The sequence below is a fragment of the Primulina eburnea genome, chromosome 13 (assembly GCF_022965805.1).
Source record: "Primulina eburnea isolate SZY01 chromosome 13, ASM2296580v1, whole genome shotgun sequence".
Lineage (NCBI taxonomy): Eukaryota > Viridiplantae > Streptophyta > Magnoliopsida > Lamiales > Gesneriaceae > Primulina > Primulina eburnea.
In genome coordinates, this window is record NC_133113.1 from 3530299 (window position 1) to 3536350 (window position 6052).

Sequence of the window (6052 nt, forward strand, 5' to 3'; positions counted from 1 at the left end):
CTGCTAGGACACATCTCGGAGGATAACTTGAAGTTAACAGGAAGAGGGGTCGATATTGGCTTACTATCTTGCATGTTGAAGCGTTGCAAGACTTTCTTCAAATAATTTTTCTGCGAAAGCCAAATCTTTCTGTTACTTCTATCTCGGTGAACTTGCATCCCTAGAATCTTGTTTGCTGGTCCCAAGTCCTTCATATCAAATTCCCTAGCCAACTGTGCCTTCAATCCTTGGACCTGATCTTTGTTGGGGCCTGCTACCAACATGTCGTCCACATACAACAGCAAAATAATATAATCATCACCAGACCTCTTGAAATACGTACAAGGGTCTGTACTCAGTCTGTTGTATCCAAGGCTCGTGATATAGGAATCAAATCTCTTGTACCAACACCTCGGCGCCTGTTTGAGACCATACAGAGATTTCTTCAACCTGCAAACCAAGTTCTCTTTGCCTTTTTCCGCAAAACCTTCTGGCTGGAGCATATAGATTTCTTCTTCAAGATCTCCATGAAGAAACGCCGTTTTCACATCTAGCTGTTCTAGATGTAGGTCAAACACCGCACACAATGCCAACACTACTCTGACTGTTGTAAGCCGAACCACAGGAGAAAATATCTCATTGAAGTCAATGCCTTCTTTCTGAGCATACCCTTTTACTACCAATCTAGCACGATACCGTTCCACTTGATTATTGCCATCACGCTTGATCTTATAGACCCATCTGTTTCCAATGGCTTTCCTCCCTCGTGGTAATGTAACAAGATCCCAAGTTTTATTCTTGTCTAATGCCTCCAACTCTTCTTGCATTGCTATCATCCAAAAAGATACATCCGAGCTCTGAGTAGCCTCGTGGAAACTGGATGGCTCACCATCTTCTGATAATAGACAATATGCAATGTTGCTTTCAGTGACATAATCTGAAAGCCAACCTGGTGGTCTTCTGTCTCGAGTTGACTGCCTCACATTGGAAACCTCAGACTCAACTTGTTCTTGTTCTTCGTGCTCTGGTACTGTTTCACAAGAAACTTGACCTTCGTCTGTCTTATTTTCTACCTGAAAAATAGTAGTTTCTGAATTCTGTGTGCCTTTGTCTCCCTTTACTTTATCTTCCTCGAAGATAACATCCCTGCTGATGACAAGCTTGTGAACAGTAGGATCCCACAAGCGAAACCCCTTTACTCCATCAGCATAACCCAAGAAGATACATTTTCTGGATTTCGAATCCAACTTTGATCTTTCTTGCTCATTGTACAGAACGTACACCGGACTTCCAAATGTATGCAAATGAGAATAATCTGTTGGCTTCCCGGTCCACATCTCCATCGGAGTCTTCAAATCAATCGCCACTGAAGGAGAACGATTGATAATATAACAAGCGGTTTTGACTGCTTCAGCCCAAAATGACTTTTCCAGACCTGCAGTCCTCAACATAGCTCTTGTTCTGTCCAACAAGGTCCTGTTCATCCGCTCTGCCACTCCATTCTGTTGGGGTGTGTAAGCCGTCGTGAATTGTCTTTTGATGCCCTCATGTTGACAATATGCATCAAACTCATCACTGGTATATTCTCCTCCATTGTCAGTCCTCAGACACTTGATTTTCTTTTCTGAATCAAGTTCAACCCGCGCTTTAAAATCTTTGAAGATCTGGAAAACATCTGATTTTTTCTTGATTGGATACACCCAACATCTCCTAGAGAAATCATCAATGAACGAGACAAAGTATCTCGCTCCTCCTAGGGATACAACCGGTGCTTGCCAAACATCCGAATGAATCAGCTCCAATATGCTTTTGCTCCTGGCAGTAGAAGTGCCAAACTTTAATCTGTGTTGTTTACTGGTAACACAGTGCTCACAAAAGGGTAGTGACGCTTTTGTAAGTCCCGGCAGCAGCTTCCATTCTGAGAGAATTTTCAACCCTCGTTCTGACATATGCCCGAGCTTTCGATGCCATAACACTGTTAATTCTTCTCCTGAACCAATTGATGCAACAGCTAGTTCTGCCTCTTTGTGTGTTTCTCCCAAAAGTACATACAGATTTGCAGCAACCTTTTCCGCCTTCATAACCACAAGCGCGCCTTTCACAATTTTCATGATCCCATTCTCGATACGAGTTTTGCACCCGATGTCATCCAATTGCCCCAAGGACAAAAGATTTTTCGTCAGTCCTTTCACATGTCGTACCTCCTGTATGGTGCGAATGGTGCCATCAAACATTTTAATTTTGATAGTACCGACCCCAGCGATTTCCAAGGCATGATCATTTCCCATGAATATAGATCCTCCTGAGATTGGTTCATAATGATCAAACCATTCTCTCCGAGACGTCATGTGCCACGTCGCTCCTGAATCCATAATCCATGTGTCACAAAATTTGTGTCTGCCTTCTGCAACAGTTGCCGCTTCGCTGAATAATATTTCACCACTTCCTGAAGTACTGGCCACATTTCCTTGAGAACTTTTATCGATACTCGTACACTCTTTCTTGAAGTGCCCTTTACCGCCACATTTAAAGCAGTAAATATTTTTCTTCTTACTTCTCGACTTTGATCTACCTCGTCTTTGGCTCCCACTGGAGTCACGGTCCATGAATCTTCCTCTTATCATCGGTAACGCCTCTGCCTGCTTCGAGGATATCAATCTATCTTCCTTATTCTTGCGCCGGCTTTCTTCTCCGAGAACCGCAGTTAAGACATCATCGAATCTTAGAAAGCCCATAAGAATATTGTTGGTTATATTGATGATAAGTTGATCATATGAATCTGGTAGACTTTGAAGTAGAAGCTCCGCACGTTCATTTTCTCCTATTTTATGCCCCATGGAAGTGAGTTGGGCAAATAGAGTATTTAGTGTGTTGATATGGTCGGTCATCGATGAAGATTCCGCCATCCGAAGAGTATAAAACCTTCTCTTTAGGAAAATCATGTTGTGTAGCGACTTGACCTCGTACATCTTTGTCAGAGTATCCCAGATAACTTTGGCTGTTTTTATCTCAGAGATACTTGACAAAACTTCGTCAGCTATAGCCAAGTGTAAATTGGCAACAGCATTATCACTCATCTCATTCCACTTTACATCGTCCGCCATTTCCTCCGGTCTATCTCCAATAGCCGCCAAACAATTTTCTTTTCTTAAAATTGCTTGCATCTTTATTTTCCACAACAGAAAATTACTTCCATTGAACTTTGTTATCTCGTACCTTCCCGCCATTATGTCTACAACAATTTTATAGACTGGACAAAATAATCCCACCTTAAATAAAAAATCTCAAAAAATCTTTTCTGATGTGGAAGATCAGTCTAGGCTGCAACCACAGAGCATACTCAGAATTTTAAGAAATTTTAAACCAAGGCTCTGATACCACTTGTTGGTCCCACGTGCGGAATTTGAGATAATAAAACCCGAAAATAAAGAATAAACTGGACACCGAGATTTACGTGGAAAACCCCTAAAAATTATTAGGGTAAAAACCACGGGCAAGATGAAAAGAATTCCACTATAATATTTTGTGGTGTACAACTCACTCACTGTGTTTCCAAAGAGAACACAAACTCTCTTAATACAGGAGAACAAACATCTCACAAATATTATAGAACTAAGCACTCAATGCTTATAAGATGAGAGAAAACTCGAAGAAGGGATGATTTGAAATGAAAAGGGGGAGCTCTATTTATAGAGCCTCCTGACCGTGTGAACACGCGTTAAAAACGCGTATTCATATTTCCGTCTACTGTTTGAATTGCAACCACACGTTTCTTTTTTATTCATTCCATTCAAAGTATGCCACCTTTGGCCCCATCTCATTGAATATTCTTGTCGACAAAAAGAAGGTTTAGAAACGTGCCTTTGCATTTAAAACTCTCGAAATACGAATACCGAAGCGGTGGAAGTCGGTGATGAACAGAGGACAATTTCTATTTTTTCTACCATTTTTACTTTTCAAAACCCCATTAAAAACCCATCTAGGGATGCAAGGGAGTCAAGTGGTCGTTGTTGAAAAGAAGAACGAGAGAGAAAATCGAAGAACGAATGAGAAAAAAATCGTAACTCCCTTGGCTTGCAAAGAAGAATAGGTGGTTGTTCTCTTCCAACTTCCAATTTCCGTAACTCTTGTGTGTGTGTGTGTTTCGGGGTGTGTGTGTTTAGGTGTGTTTGTGTTTAGGTTTGGGTTTAAATAAATAAAAAAAGGATTCTTAATTACTTAATTAATGGGCTTAATCAATCTTAGTATTTAAATAATTAATTAGGCTCATTAAGATTTATAAAATCATTAGATCTAAAATTAAAAGATTTTAAAATACTTATTTCAAAAAAAAATTCTTTATAAAATACATAAAATCTCTTGCTCTCACTAATTAATTTGAACTTGACCTTAAAAATGCAATAATTCTTAAAATATTTAAAATAAATATTTTATCAACTAAAAAAAATTAGCTTTTAAATCTTTAACACTTTAATCGTCTGAAAATCTTTAAATTATGAAACCAAGAAAAAAATTACAAAATTAATTATTTAGTTACTCAAAATATATTATTCATGAATCTATAATCATTTAATTAAAATATTTTAGCAATTTAATGATTTTCATGTATGCGTTCTAAGTGGATTGATTTTCGGGCGTTACACAGACTTTTCTCATCTATTGGTTTTTGCATGCAGAAGGGAGCTGGACTTTGAATAGCTTGATTTGAGTCGATAAATAAGATGATAATTGTTAAAAGATGTAGTAAATTGGTATATTTGATACTATAAAATTATGCAAATATATATTTTTTGATGTATTTTGAAATCGTGTTATTGAATTTTGAAATGGTATGCATATTTGAGATATAAATTTTTTTTAGGAATATCATCTTTTACAAATATAATATTTTAAATATACCTAACATAATGCATGTAAGATTCCTTCACCAACCATAGGTTTGTCCGAAAATAGTTAACCTTAACAAAGACGTTCACATGACATTCAATTGTTACATAGAGATATATTTGTTCCGAGATCTACATGTATGAATTGAAAGGTCCCAATAAGTTATTAGAATCAATAGGTCTTCAAATTGTTCATTTGTAAAAATAGAACCCCTTCTTATTGGATGATCATGATACTTCTCGAAAATCGAAATTCTTGATCAATGGAGGAACAATATCACCATGTTTATTGAATAAGATACCAAAATGTATGATTTATGTTGTTATTTAGAATTTATGTTGTAATTTCCCATTTTAAACTTTTTTATTAACTATGAAAGTATTAATATATATATATATATATATATATATATATATATATTATTTCTTTTTTATATATTAGTAAGTTGTATATATTATTTCTGTTAATTTCCTAGTAATACAAAGTGAATTATTTTGTACATCGTTTTATAGTTATAGAGAAAAATAGAACAATCTTCACAACAAAACCGACCTTAGCTCAGTTGGTAGAGCGGAGGACTGTAGTTGGAAAATAGCCATCCTTAGGTCGCTGGTTCGAATCCGGCAGGTCGGAATCTTTTTGTCGTTTTAATCTATTATTTAGATATAGTTAGCCCTTACAAGTAATTAAGACCAATATAGATTATCTTGACAAATATTATGTATCATCTATCTTATTTTGTATATTACAAAGTGTACTTAATTAATATGGATTCTAGTAAAATTGATAAACAATATAATTTTAAATGTATTTCTATAAATATAAAATATAGGTAAAATAATCAATTCATCCCTACAAAATTAGTACACTTCATGATCCACAAATATTAATGACAGAGTTCAAAACAAAATCACAAGTTTGCAAAGGTTCAGCTTTTTTTTAGCTAAAAAAAATGAACAAAAACAAAAGATTTATGGATAACTTCCTTCGAGATAGTCTAATGAGTCTATATTCGTTAGATGAGTCGACCCAACTCATTCCCAACAAGAAAAATAATACTTTTTAATGAGTCGAGTCGAGTCGGAGATTTGTCTCACAAAATTAACTCGTGAGACAATCTCACAAAAGTTTGTGTTCTAATAAATAATTATCTTGGAATAAATTATGTAATTTATCTCAAAGTTCC

The 6052-nt window shown here is 36.2% G+C and overlaps 1 non-coding gene across 1 annotated transcript; it reads left to right on the forward strand.

The window, feature by feature from the left end:
- The first annotated feature begins 5413 nt into the window (after positions 1 to 5413).
- TRNAY-GUA (transfer RNA tyrosine (anticodon GUA)) lies at positions 5414 to 5499 on the forward strand. The gene is given in 2 exon segments: positions 5414 to 5450; positions 5464 to 5499. It is a non-coding gene; the product is annotated as a tRNA-Tyr (tRNA).
- Positions 5500 to 6052: the final 553 nt, after the last annotated feature.